The sequence below is a fragment of the Triticum urartu genome, chromosome 5A (assembly GCF_056163025.1).
Source record: "Triticum urartu cultivar PI428250 chromosome 5A, HENAU_Tu73, whole genome shotgun sequence".
In the NCBI taxonomy this organism is placed as follows: domain Eukaryota; kingdom Viridiplantae; phylum Streptophyta; class Magnoliopsida; order Poales; family Poaceae; genus Triticum; species Triticum urartu.
In genome coordinates this window covers 184,882,130-184,896,869 of record NC_141877.1, presented here as the reverse complement: position 1 = coordinate 184,896,869, position 14,740 = coordinate 184,882,130, and the positions used below count along the sequence as shown (strand labels likewise).

The 14,740-nt window shown below is 42.7% G+C and overlaps 1 long non-coding RNA gene across 2 annotated transcripts; it reads left to right on the top strand.

Annotated features, from left to right (window-relative positions):
- Window positions 1-6,266: 6,266 nt before the first annotated feature.
- On the top strand, window positions 6,267-8,741 carry LOC125508484 (uncharacterized). Of its 2 annotated transcripts, none has more exons than XR_007283526.2 (2): window positions 6,267-7,447; window positions 8,316-8,741. It is a non-coding gene; the product is annotated as an uncharacterized LOC125508484 (long non-coding RNA). The 2 variants fall into 2 exon arrangements; XR_007283527.2 differs by having other exon boundaries at window positions 8,313-8,741.
- Window positions 8,742-14,740: the final 5,999 nt, after the last annotated feature.

The window sequence follows — 14,740 nt, the reverse complement described above, 5'->3', positions numbered from 1 at the left end:
AGACAAGCATGACCACGTGGTAGTCTTATAATAAAACACTACCAAGCTCAGGTGGGGAACCATCATCGAGGATATCGAAGTCCTTGTGCACTTATCGATGAACTTCTTATCCTTGAGCAAGTCAATCAGTGGATTGGTGTGCTAGGAACACATATAGAATGGAGGTGGCCAACCTATCAAACCATAGGGCACTTCGCACGTGCATGACTAACTTGGGATGATTCCAAAGGAAGCAAAAACAATCTTTCTTGTATTCACGGCGACAACTTGCATAGAATGCGCATGAATTCGAGGAAGTCACTTCTTCCATCCAAGCATAACCTTCATGAACGGAACACGAAGCATTGCTTACAAAGTTTCCAACACTAATTTACATGTTCAACATGAATCATGGACAAGATGAAATTGTTGTCAATGGGCTCAACAACAAACCATCAAGGCTTCCATATAGATGGAATTCCATAATTAAGTGAACACGGTAATAGCATTGGTCAGACCAAAGGATGTAATGGTGTATGCCCGTGGGATCAACCACGAGTAAGACAACATTATGAACATTGTTGGTTCTGATTTGATTTGAGGATAGCCCACACTCAAATCAAAAGTTTGGATAAGACAATAGATCCAATAACTTATCACGAGGACCAATCGATGAAGATTTTATCTTTCTTCAACACACACACACACATAAAAGTTATCCCTTAACACGAACTAAGTCAGACAAGCTTTTATCTTCCAACTCTCCAAGTTGTTGTTTAGCTTAACCAACTAGCTCGGGGTATCCAACATGGATTCCTGGAGAAGGAGTGGTTTACAAGAAACCAACTTGATCATGAACCTAGCGGTCAGGTGACAACCTGGTAACACTTCCGAGAGGATATTCGGAAAATCACGAACCACCAAAATGTTATTAAGCTCGGGAGCAATCTTGCTTTCGAGGCAAGATGCTATGATCAAAAGAGCGAGGGATTGACACAATCCTAACTCATTGATCGAAAAGTGCACTGGGAATAAGGCTAGGTAGCACGATCAATATTAGGATGATGATTCAGCAACCAACACGCTAAGAATGAAATTATTGTCATTTAACTACCAAGCAATGGAGTTGCTAGGAGTATAGATTTCACGCATCATGATTCACTTGTCAGATAACATGGGGATCAAGGAATGAATAATGATGGCAAGAAGTATCACTGTATCAAGAGTTCATAGGATGGTGTGCAATTTCCATGACATTCTTGATATAAAGATGGTAATACTCCAAGGTAGAACAGAATCAAAAGCTGGATTGGCATTTGATTTGTGGATTACAACTGCTTTGACCCAATCCTGGATATGGATGAGGTACGGGAGTCTGTTTCTCCTAGTCATTCTGGAATAGAATGGCTTGACGAACCACAAGAGTAATAGGCATCGATAACACGAGTGCACGACTACTCCTGGCTACAAATTGATAGACGAAGGTCAGAATACACCTAAAGAGAACAACTCAGGGAACATATAACTTTCTCTAAGTTGTAGATGCATCGGTGAGCATGTTGTATAAACTCAACATGTTTCTTCCGGATAACCCATGCAGAAAGGTAGGATTGGCAGAGTCACAATATGAATGGAGTACTCCTCAAGAGAACCCTGGTTGTGATCTTTTGATCCAACAAACTTCTGCCATAAGTGGTTCATAGTATTTGGAAGAAGGAAATACCACGGACCTCGAGGACTGTTGCAAAGGTTACTAATAACCTAAAGGAACGAGCAAACACTATCAACATGAAGTAAGTAGGGTGAATCTCGGGTTCAAAAACCCAGGAATAGAATGCCTACTAACTAATGGCATCACGGGATGCTTTCGAGAATAATGGCCAGAATCACACACTGGGGATACAAAACATGGCTAGATCACTAGGTGACTACCTAAAACACCTAGGGTCATAATAATAGTTCCAACATATATGTCGAGGCAACAGAGTACCTCAACTCACCGATTAGTGTGATTAATCTGGCCCAAATGGACATCAGGAATAGGAGGAAGGGGTTTGCAATTGCATCAGACTATTTGGAGACCTGGGATGACTCAGACAGCATAACGGCTGTAAATGCTCAAAATATTTGAGACATCCTGCAAAATGGTGGCATAACCACTCAACAACACAATATCAAGGTTCCGAGATCAACTGTCAACATACGGAAGTAGTAGGAATGGAACTGAGGCTTGAAACTATCAATTCTATAAGTCTATGGATTAGTAGCACGTCATCCTGGTAGATAGATGAGAAGGCCTAATTCTTAATCCCCGTAGAAAAGAAGAGGTTGACTCAGATCAGAAGGGCATAGGGTAAAGGAGTAAAAAGAGCCTTACGTTCCATCCCACAATCAATTCCCTTATATAACTAAAGCATTTCTAGACTCAACTTCGACCAGCTTGGCTTGGTAATCCTACTGGCAGTCAGGCTCTGATACCAAAGCTGTCAGGACCCCGATTCCAAGTCACATCAATCTAGCCGGTAACACCTCATATCACTTTGCGGCCTCACGCACGGTATTCCCATGGGTGTCGCCTTACCATGGCCGGGACCGTTTGCGCCTTTTGGCTCACGTATATGATAGTGTCACTAGCATCCATATGATAGAGAACCCGGGCCGACATGGCTAGTCGTGAACCCAAAGCGACACTAACCTATGGGGACAGGCATAGATGAATCACATCGAGCATGTCGGGCAGCCGCGTGTGAATCCGGGCTGTAGCACCGGGCTAATAGGACTCCGGAAACCCGGGCTGTAGTAGGCTAGGCAGGACTTCGGATGTCACCGCGTGACATTTCCCCGAAGGGACAGACACAGGAACGAAGTGAAACACATGCCGACCAGTCAGGTGTCCTGAGCAGTAGTGCTGGGCTAACAGGACTCCGGTGAACCGGGCTGTAGCGGACTACTATGGCTCATGGAAGCACTAGACTACATTTCCCCATAAGAGAGGCTGCCAAGGATAAACAACTCGATTGTCGGATCCCACACATACCAAGCATTTCAATCATACACACAATATGCTCAATATGTGTAAATACAACATGGCATCACAACATAACTCTATGACTCAAGTATGTATTCATTAGGCTCCGAGGAGAGAGATATTACAAACATGGGTCTCATGACCCAACAATCATAGCATACAAATCAAAGCACATGCGGAAGCTTAACTTGTTTGAGTACAGACAACTACAAATGAAGAAGGCTGAGAAGCCTGACTATCTACCAGATCTTGCCGAGAGCACAAGATCGTAGCTGAGGTATCAAGCTAAACGTTGAAGTCCACACGGAACTACCAGCAAGACTGAAGTCTCTCTGCAAAAACATAAATTAAGCAAACGCGAGTACAAATGTACTCAGCAAGACTTACATCAGAACTAACTACATATGCATCGGTATCAACAAGGGGGTGGTGGAGTTTAACTGCAGCAAGCCAGCTTTGACTCAATGGCTAACCTGAACTACGACTGCAAGCAACTCTTTTGAGGTGGCGCACACGAGTCCACATATTCACCATATCAATACACCACTATGGATCTGCTCCCGCCTCCCTACGAGAACGCCATCCATAGCACTCACGCTTATCTTGCGCATTTTAGAGTATCCACTTTCACTTTTCTATGAACTATGCAAGGGGTCCAAGTTTCCATATCCGAGGAATCCCGCTATTCGAATAGATAATGAAAACCCTGCAGGGGTGTACTTCTTCACACACGCTCCCACCACTTACCGTCGTTTATACGACATGTACTCGGCAACCTTCATGCGGAAGCCCAACGATGGTGTCAGCCATGGCCTACCTAAACACTCAAGTCTCTAGTCCAGGTTTATCGCCTATCCAGGTTCCATCCGCGGGGAGTTCGGCCGAGGTTTCCACATACGGCCCCGAACGATGTGAACAGGGTTCCCGAGACACCAAACGGGCGCCCGGTACACTGTGCCACGGTGTATCTACCGCATCATAGCCCACCCCTAGGGTCAGCGCTACGCACGGCCGCCAACACATAACCTACAAACACCAGAAACTAGTTGCAACTCCTGGACAGAGTACTTGGGTGATTAAGAAGCCGAGAGGGTCTATTAAGGATCCCAATGAGTGGTAGTAGCTGTTCATCGATCACAGACACAGAACTCAGTTCCTAAGAACGGTTTCAATGAGACAACCCACCATGCACTCCTACATGGCCTCTCACCGCTACCTTTACCAAATCGTGTTCACACACTTAGCTCACACACAGTAGGACATGTTCATCACTGTTCCAATTCATCCCCGATGAATCAGACCTGACTCAACTCTAAGCAGTTGCAGGCATGACAAAAAAGCATGAATGAGTAGGCACATCAGGGCTCAAACAACTCCTACTCATGCTAGTGGGTTTCATCTATTTACTGTGGCAATGACAAGTCATCCAGAGGATAAGGGGTTCAACTACCGCAGCAAGTAACAGATGAATCGTTGCTGTCCTAATGCAGTAAAAGAGAGCAGGAGCGAGAGAGTGGGATTGTATCGGAATGAACAAGGGGTTTTTGCTTGCCTAGCACTTCTGAAGATAATATAGTTCTTCATCGGTGTCATCGAACTCGTCGTCGGAACCACGTCTATCGAGAGGGGACAAATACCGGCAAACAAAGAGGAACACAATCAATGCAATGTAACAATTATGATGCATGATAATGTCATGGCAATATGCTGTTGATTGAGCTAATGCAACTAGCAACCATATTAAATGAAGTTGGTTTGAACCAAGGGTTCAAATTCAAACTCCATATGTGCTTATTTAAATGTCAATTATGTAAATTGCCATGTACAGCAACCCTAGGTTGTTCAAACATGGATGCAAATGCCATAAACAGATTCCTTGAATTTTTTTGATAATTTTTCATATATAATTTATTTCATTCTGAGTTGTAGATTATTTTCTATGATTTTTGGAAGTTTAGGGGATTTTCTGAAAATAAATAAATCATTTAGATTTATTTAAAATACAGAAAAGCATTTACTGCGTCAGTCTTGCATCATGCTGACGTCAGCAGGTCAACAGGCGCCGCCAGGTCAAACCTAACCTGTGGGGCCTGCTGGTCAGTGACTAAGGGCTGGTTAGGGTCGCAGACAGGTGGGGCCCAGTCAATGGCCACGTCAGCATGGTCAATGCTGACGTGTGGGGCCACTGTGATTAGTTAATACTAAACATAACTATGGATGCTTGCACGACGTGAAGATCTGGTGGGCGTGCTCGGCTCCTAGGAGCGCTCTGAGTGCAGTGGTGGGTTCGGACGCGTGCTTGCACTGCCGTAGTCGCGGTGGCGACATGACCAGCGGCGAGGAGCTGTCGGCTCCGATGGCCAGGGTGGCTAGAAGGCACGGGTGAGCACGGGGAGAGAGGGAAAAGAGGCAGGGGCTCACGGCGAATCCGATAGAGGCAACAGCGAGGCCGGGGAGGGACTGGAGCTCGCGAATCCCCGAAGAGTTTGCCGGCGGCCAGAGGTTGAAGATGATGTCGTGGGCGACGCTGCAGGGCTTCCGGCGGGGCGCAGCTCGGTGGAGAGGAAGAGGGGGTCGAGGCGGAGCCTCTGGACTCATCGGTAGGGCGAGGGGTGGTCGGTGGCTGCGGCGGCAGCGAGCGGCGGCGACGGCTCCGCTCGGCTTCGGGAGAGAGAGCGAGACAGAGGAGGGGGAAAGAACGAGAGAGAGTGAGAGAGGAGCGGGGCGTCTCCGTGGCACATCCAAAAGAGCCGGGGCGTCATGGTGGAAGCAGGTGCTGGCGCGCGCGCGGCGACCACGCGCCCTGCCTACTGGCATGAGGAGGAAGACGACAGAAAGAGCTGCGGTGATGGGCTGGGCTGCACAGTTGGGCCGCCAGGTGGGCTAGGTGAGCTCTTCTCTCTCTCTCTCTCTCTTTTCTAATTCTTTGTGTTTTGCATTTTCTGTAATTTGTTTTGATTTAGTTTTAGACACTAAATCATTTTTGTTGCTTCTGATAATTCTTATAGAGACTAGTTGGATTATTCCAAAGCCCTTCACCAAATATCAGAATTATTGGACATATCTATATACCTATACCTATACTAATTACATACTCCCTAGAAATTACCACATTAATTAGTAAATTAGAGCCGTTAATCACGTGGGTCCGAATTATAACGGTATAGATTAGCTAATAATTACCACATTAATCAATAAAAGTGTCACCGTTTTTCTGTTAAAAATAGGCTCACAAGATGAGATAACACCAGCCCTTCATCATTCTTTCTCTCCACGCAAAGTTTTTTTTAGATCTATCTCCACGCAAAGTGAAAATAATCCACCGTCCTTTTGTCTCTCCCATGAAAAAAAAACTATTCCCCTATGCCTTCCTCTCCATAATTTCTCTGGAGACCAAGCCCCATCGAAGTATTCCATCCATCGTCCCTTCCTCTCTCTTCCATCTCTCTCTTCACGGTTGAAATCAAAGCTACTACTCTCTCAAACTAATGCAATCAAGTTGGGCCATGGATCTGCCGTGGTGAAGGGGTTACTTCCTTAAATTTGTTTTTCTTGATCTAGATCTGGTTCGTATCTCACAAATTTTCTTTTGATTTTTTTCTTGCCAGTTCACCATCCTATCTTTTCTTCTGGATTCGGATTCAACTACTTTTTTTTCTATCATTTGATCATGTTGTGCACGAATTCGTCCTATTGGATTTGGATTGAACCCTGAATCTTCTCCCGTAATTTTTTTGGATACCTAATGGAGATTGGTTCAGAGCCGAGCTATGCCAATCAGGCGATTCAAAGCCCGGCTATGACCATAAGGCGAGCCTATAATTAGAACTATCAACATTAACTTCAAAGTGCCTCCAGTTGGTTGTTTTTGTAATGAACCCGGTAAGCATCCAGTAGACAGAGCCATAATTTTCTGTTGGCAATTCCCATGACAGCAGGTTCTACCAAGCTAATTTCTTTTTGAGCCTGCAACGGAACATGTATGCCTCAAAATTTGAAGTATGATTGTATTTTTTGTGTTATTAGCAATCAGCAATGGATAGTCCAATTCTTTCTTATGTAAATTCATACTGTAATTTTTGTGTTGTTAGCAATCATCAGGCAATGTATATTTCAATCTTTCTCATGTAAATTCGTATGACTAAGTTCGAACACTTTATTTAGAGGATCTTAAATTTTTATTATATAAGCATAGTGTGTACGTTTTCAGATTTTCATCACAAAAGAAGCAAGTCTGTATTTTTGTCAGAATTTCAGGGGGAAGAAGTCTACAGAGTACACAATTCTTACATAAATGATTTGGGGAATTTTGATGTTACACATGGTCATTCACAGATGTAGTTGTTGAGCAACTATCTTATCATTCCATCATATAAGGATCTCAGCCTCCCAGTTGTCTATTTCATTAATCAAGTGACCAGTACGGTTGTGCTAATGGAGGTAAGTCAAAATACTTATTCAACCTTCGGTACGTCCACGACAAAAGAAGGGTATAGAGAGGAGGTAGCAAAACGGGCATGCTCGGCTAGCTTTAAGTTTTGATCTGCATCATTAAGTTTTACAAGATTACTGATTTACAACTATGTTGACTGGATCTACTAGCATATATGGGTCATTGCTCCATGTTTTCAAACATGCAAGTGGCATGTATTCCAATAATTATCTGCATATGTATGAATCATGGTAGGGATGTGATCTCGAAAATAGTTGAATACAGTAGAAGTTCCCAGATTATCTTGAATATCTTACTGTCTGTCTAAGGTCTCTTTAGTATAGCTCAGGTTGACCTAATTTTCCTATAAGCTCAATAAATAATGTGTTGTCACATATCCAAAATATTCTTTAGTTCTCTTGGTAGGAGCACCTCATAGGGATGCATGCCTTGCTCGAATGTCCACAAAATCATGTTAATATAATGGATTATGCTGAGTAGAATGCTTGAATTGTTTCCTATTGTTAGAGTGCACTGTTTGTATTGCATTCATATACATGTAATTGAACATATGGTTAGCAAGTTCAGTCAACCAAGATGGTTCAGTCAAAATGATATCAAATTATAAGGTTATATCTACACTGATTCTCCGTTCATTGATAGACGACAAGATACTTATTTTCTTGCACACAACAAAATTTCAATATATCCAAGGTCTCAAAAAGATTGAAATAGAAGAACAAAGCTTCACATTTTCTAGCATTGATGTTCCTTCCACAAGAGATGACTAGAAAATTTACTTTCCGGTACAACTATATTTTTTGAAATCATTAATTTCAATGTTTTCTGCATACTAACACCACTTTTTTTCAGCAGTTGTTGTTGCCATAGCAACTTACATCGGGCATACTGAAGAAACAGACATTCATGGGATTTGAAAGATTCATGATATTGTGATTCGAATTGAGTGAGTATATTCGAGGAACCTAAACGAGTACACGTGCTAATAGTTACGACTCTTGGAATATACATGGATGAAAAAGTTAATGCGACAAGGTCAACCAAATTGATGAGGATTATTTGGGCCGTGTCATCTCTGTAACATAAAAACTATTAGATATTTGATAGGCCCGTATTTATATCAATAAGATTCAAGTATTGCTATGCGTATATTTATTGTATAGGAAAGTTAATACCAAGTGTATACATACTACTCACTATCATCTACAAGTGCAACTAGAGTTTATGTCAATTTGAATATCATCAGACAGTCCAATACCTTTAAATGTAAAAATTGGTGCACCTGACGTTGATTTTAACACGGCGAAAGGGAGAACCAATTAAAGACTTAACAGCTCATGTGAAGATGATGTGCTGATTGTTATGATACAGCAATTAGGTGTTCTTTAGCTAGAATCTCCTATTTATTTATTTTCTTTTAGCTTCCCTATGACTTATGTGTAGTGAAAGATTAGCAGATTGATTCGGAAGGATTCCTCTGTCAAGTGATTTTATTGTAGGTATGTTAGCTTATGTAAGTTAATAATCCATTTGGTAGTATCTGTTAGGAAGTACTTTATTTTAAGAGACCATCCTTCCAAATTTGATTTCGATAACAATTGTCTTTTGTGAAGATCTTTCTCTGAATATTTCAGTTCACGGTCAATGGTCTAGATGGTGTAATTCCCTAATCTATTTATAAATTGTTTGAACTTTTCAAAGTGATCAGATTGTATATAGACAACTGGTTATGATGTGTGATATAGTTGCCTTGGTACACTTGCATTAGTTAATGTCTGCAGATCTCTGCTTATATGATATTTCAGATGGTAAAGAATTTAGTGAAGAATAATTGACTGTGGAATCACCTGGTAATATCCTTAGTAAGGCAACTCTCCTGTTTTGCAGCGAAATCTTAGGTGATCTGTAAACTTCAAAAAAACATGGTGATGATGGTGCCACCGTATGTCCTCATAGGTTTTCTTTTTTGGATAATTTATACTAGGTGGCATATGTATTAAAATTATAAGAATAAATTAATATTTGACCTCTTCTTTTTGTAACTAATAATGGATTTCGTTAATTAAGTCACATGTTTTTTAAAAAAATTGAATATGTCAGCTAAGAGGACTTTGACTACCTTTTTAGAAAGTATTCAAGGTACTGAGTAATGAGAAATGAAAGCTCCGATCTTGGTAGTGGGATAGCAGTAAGATGATACCTTTGAATAACTAAATAAAAACTACATGTAGTTTCTACGGCTCTCCAAGTTTGTAGTCTTATAAGCTCACAAATAAGATATATGTGGAGGGCAACTGTTCTGTCATCATTTTACACACATGCCTTATTATTAAGCAAAAAATCATAAGAAAATAATTGGGGTGACTACACCAATAATAAGATGTCATCAAATCTTCTCAAATTGGTACTACATCACTTTATATGCCTGTTAAAATTCTATAGTAACTTTAGGGTCCGCTATTTTTATGAACCAGGAGCCTCAAATGTGTTTTGTTGCAGTGTTGTGCTTCTTGCAAGTGAATGTTTTACATAACATTTAGTATGCTAACTTGGATTATGTGCCTATATAACCAAGCTAAGTAAAACACTACAGACTTTAAGTCGCTTTGCAATATCGTCATTAATATGAGCCAATGAATACTCTAATTGTTCATTGATATCATCATTATATGTTTTATTGCACAATACAATCTACGATTTGAAGTACCTTTAAATTTGGAACCTTTTTTTTAGCATTTAGCATGAGAAAATATATACTATGCTTTAGCAAACCAAAATTTGCATGTATCCACAAAATCGTTGAAAAGGCTATTGTTGTATTTTCTATATTTTATATTTCTACACAGTATGTATCTAACAAATGATTTTAGTACGTTTAGTTACATGTCTAAAAAATGACTAGCTCGTGCAGATGCATGGGTTGATGACTAGTATTAATTAATTAATTAATATATATCCAATGCAAATAGTTATTGATTTAATTCAAAGGCCCAAAATAAATATCTCTGAGATTCCAAAAATATTGTTTTAAGTTTTACCTCTTGCCAATATTTTCAGAGACTAAGAGGAACATTTTCTTGGACTTTTTTGAAAAGATTTTAATGTTGATTATTTTTGAAGTGATTTATGAGGGTTTCAACTAACCTCAATTCAACTTTCAGAATTTAGACATGATGCATGATGCTCACTCAGGTAATTAGTTACAAGCAAAATCTAGGGTTGTGACAATCAGAACATGGAAATACAAGGCATGGCATGAATCTACTCAAAGCATATAACAAAAGTCCCTTACTGACCATAAGCCAAAAGGGCACAGAAAACATGATGGCACCCACGTAAACATAGCAAGTTTCGTTAACAGATTCAGACTTAGCAGAAAACTAGACATGGCAAAAACAGAGTTACGTAGGCATGTTTGCGAGCTCGAGCACTCAACACAACGTATTGCATGACAAGCTAAGCATACTACCAGCAAGAAGACATGTTCTTGAAGCTAACCAAAGCAAGAACAAACTCATAGCATGCATGGATCAACTACAACAACCTTGGCAAAATTGATCAACACATAAACAATCTGCTAGGAACATTTTATAGTAAAAGTAGAGCAAGATAGAGTCATGCTAGGGTACTCCATAAATGCAAATAAGGACATGGATGGATATAACATAATTATATGCCAAAATCATCCTTACTAAACATGCTCAAAAGAGGCATGGATCACTCTGTAGCAACATGAATACATGTCATAAAAATAACAGCAGGAAAAGGACTTTGCATGATTGTGCTAGTCACCACATTGATCACAAAAATACATGGCATACACCCCTGTAAAGATGGCATGACATATAACAAAACACATGTAGGGCTCAAGTACATATGCAACACACAATAATCAAGGCAAAAATGACAAATGCTCATAATCTGATAAGAATCAGAAGCTAACATTTTATAGCACTCTTGAAACAGCAATTAGGGCATCAATATGGACTCAAACAAGCATGGCACAATGGAACAAAATGAATAGCACAATCAGATGAACATTTTGGCAGATCATGCGCATGAAACGGAGCAGTATGCAACAAGTTATGGCATGATGAACAGAGCACCAGAATATGCAAATTTCAGGACTTAGTGGAAAAAACCAGATGAGCGGGGAATACTAAATCACGCACTGGGCGAGGGGTGGAGGGGCTCGCTTACCATGGGCCTTGGGCCAGGACAAGGGGGAGGAGGCAGATCGGGCCGGCTCTGATTGGGCCGTACGCGGGGCCCACGCGAGGTGGCGCCTGTCGTCGTCCTCCTCGATCCAGAGGGGATCGAGGGAAAGCAGGGGGCGGCGGCGCATCTCCGGCGAGGTGGGGCGGCGCTCCAACGGTGGCCTTCGGCGGACGGAAGGAACAGACCGCGGCGACTCGGATCCGGCGGATCCCGTCCGCGGGCGTGGGTTGAGGCGACGCACGGCGGCCCAGATGCGGGCTGGCGGTGGAGCTCGGTGTGGGCGGCGGCGCGAGGCGGCCCGGGGCTGCGGCGGGCGAAGAGCCCCGGCGAAGGCGGCGGGCGAAGTCCTGGTGCGGTTGGCGGCGCACGGGCCGAGCGGCGGCAGGGACCGGGCCTGCGCGGGCCCGCGATGGGCTCTGCGGCCGGTGGCGCGGAGGAGAGAGAGAGGGCCGGCAGTGGCGACGTGGCGCGATCTGATTGGCGTGGGGCGGCGGCTGGACGTGTTCGGCCGCCGGGCGGACATGTCCGGCGGCGCGGGGAGGTGGAAGCTAGGGTTTCGACCCGGATTTGGACGGGGGAGGGCATATATATAGGTAGATGGAGTTAGGAGAGTCCAAATGAGGTGCGGTTTTCGGCCACGCGATCGTGATTGAACGACCGAGAGGATGGAGGGGGTTTGGATGGGTTTTGGGCCACTTTGAAGGGGTGTTGGGCCGCAAGACAAACGAGGCCTTTACGGTTCTCCCGTTAACCGTTGGAGTACCAAACGAACTTCAAATGGCACGAAACTTGACAGGCGGTCTACCGGTGGTGAACCAAGGATGCCTGGCAAATCTCGGTCCAATCCGAGAACGTTTAACACCCAAACACGAAAAGAGGCAAAAGGAGGGCGCCGAAGGACATAGGAGTGTCGGATTGAGAAACGGACACCAGGGAAAATGCTCGGATGCATGAGACGAACACGTATGCAAATGCGATGCACATGATGACATGACATGAAATGCATGACACGCAAAAAATGACACGGCAACAACAGCGAATAACTGGAGGACACCTGGCGCATCGGTCTTGGGGCGTCACAGACGAGCGATGGTCTTTTCCTACCAATCTATCCCTCTAGGAGCATGCGCGTAGTGCTTAGTTTTGATGACTTGTAGATTTTTGCAATAAGTATGTGAGTTCTTTATGACTAATGTTGAGTCCATGGATTATACACACTCTCTCCCTTCCACCATTGCTAGCCTCTCTTGTGCCGCGCAACTTTCACCGGTACCATAAACCCATCATTTACCTTCCTCAAAACAGCCACCATACCTACCTATTATGGCATTTCCATAGCCTTTCCGAGATATATTGCCATGCAACTTTCCACCGTTCCGTTTATTGTGACATGCTTCATCATAGTCATATTGCTTTGCGTGATCAAGTAGTTGACATCGTATTTGTGGCGTGGCCACCATTCATAATTTTTTTATACATGTGACTCTTGATTCATTGAACATCCCGGTACACCGCCGGAGGCATTCACATAGAGTCATATTTTGTTCTAAGTATCGAGTTGTAATTCTTGAGATGTAAGTAAATAAAAGTGTGATGATCTTCATTATTAGAGCATTGTCCCATGTGAGGAAAGGATGATGGAGACTATGATTCCCGGCAAGTCGGGATGAGACTCCGGACGAAAAAAAGGCCATAAAAAAGGCCCAAACAAAAAAATGAGAGAAAAAGAGAGAATGGGCAATGTTACTATCCTTTTTCCACACTTGTGCTTCAAAGTAGGACCATGATCTTCATGATAGAGTCTCTTATGTTGTCACTTTCATATACTAGTGGGATGTTTCATTATAGAACTTGGCTTGTATATTCCAATGATGGGCTTCCTCAAATTACCCTAGGTCTTCGTGAGCAAGCAAGTTTGATGCACATCCACTTAGTTGCTTTTGTTCAGCTTTCATACACTTATACCTCTAGTGCATTCGTTACATGGCAATCCCTACTCACTCACATTGATATCTATCGATGGGCATCTCCATAGCCCATTGATACGCCTAGTTGATGTGACACCTCTTCCTTCCTTTTTTCTTCTCCACAACCACCATTCTATTCCACCCATAGTGCTATGTCCAAGGCTCGCGCTCATATATTGCGTAAAAGTTGAAAAAGTTTGAAAAGACTAAGTATGAAACAATTGCTTAGCTTGTCATCGGGGTTGTGCATGATGGGACCATTTTGTGTGACGGAGATGAAGCATGGACAAACTATATGATTTTGTAGGGATGAGCTTTCTTTGGCTATGTTATTTTGAGAAGACATAATTGCTAGGTTAGTATGCTTGAAGTATTATTATTTTTATGTCAATAATAAACTTTTGTCTTGAATCTTTTGGATCTGAACATTCATGCCACAATAAAGAAATTACATTGAAAATTATGTTAGGTAGCATTCCACATCAAAAATTCTGTTTGTATCATTTACCTACTCGAGGACGATCAGGAATTAGGCTTGGGGATGCTTGATACGTCTCCAAAGTATCTATAATTTTTGATTGTTCCATGCTATTATATTATCTGTTTTGGATGTTTAATGGGCTTTACTATGCACTTTTATATTATTTCTGGGACCAACCTATTAACCGGAAGCCCAGTGCCAGTTTCTGTTTTTTCCCTCTTTTAGTGTCTCGTAGAAAAGGAATATCACACGGAATCCAAAACGCAACGAAACCTACACGAGGATCTTTCTTGGAAGAAACGCAAACCAGGAGACATGGAGTTGATGTCTGGAACTCCGTGAAGCTTCCACAAGGCAGGATGGCGCGCCCAGGGGGAGGCGCGCCCCCACCCTTGTGGGCCCCATGGAGCTCCACCGACGTACTTCTTTCGCCTATATATACTCTTATACCCTAAAAACATCTAGGAGAGCCATGAAACCACTTTTCCACCGCCGCAACCTTCTATAACCGTGAGATCCCATCTAGGGCCTTTCCCAGTGATCTGCCGGAGGGGGATTCGATCGCGGAGGGCTGCTACATCAACACCATAGCCTCTCCGATGATCTGTGAGTAG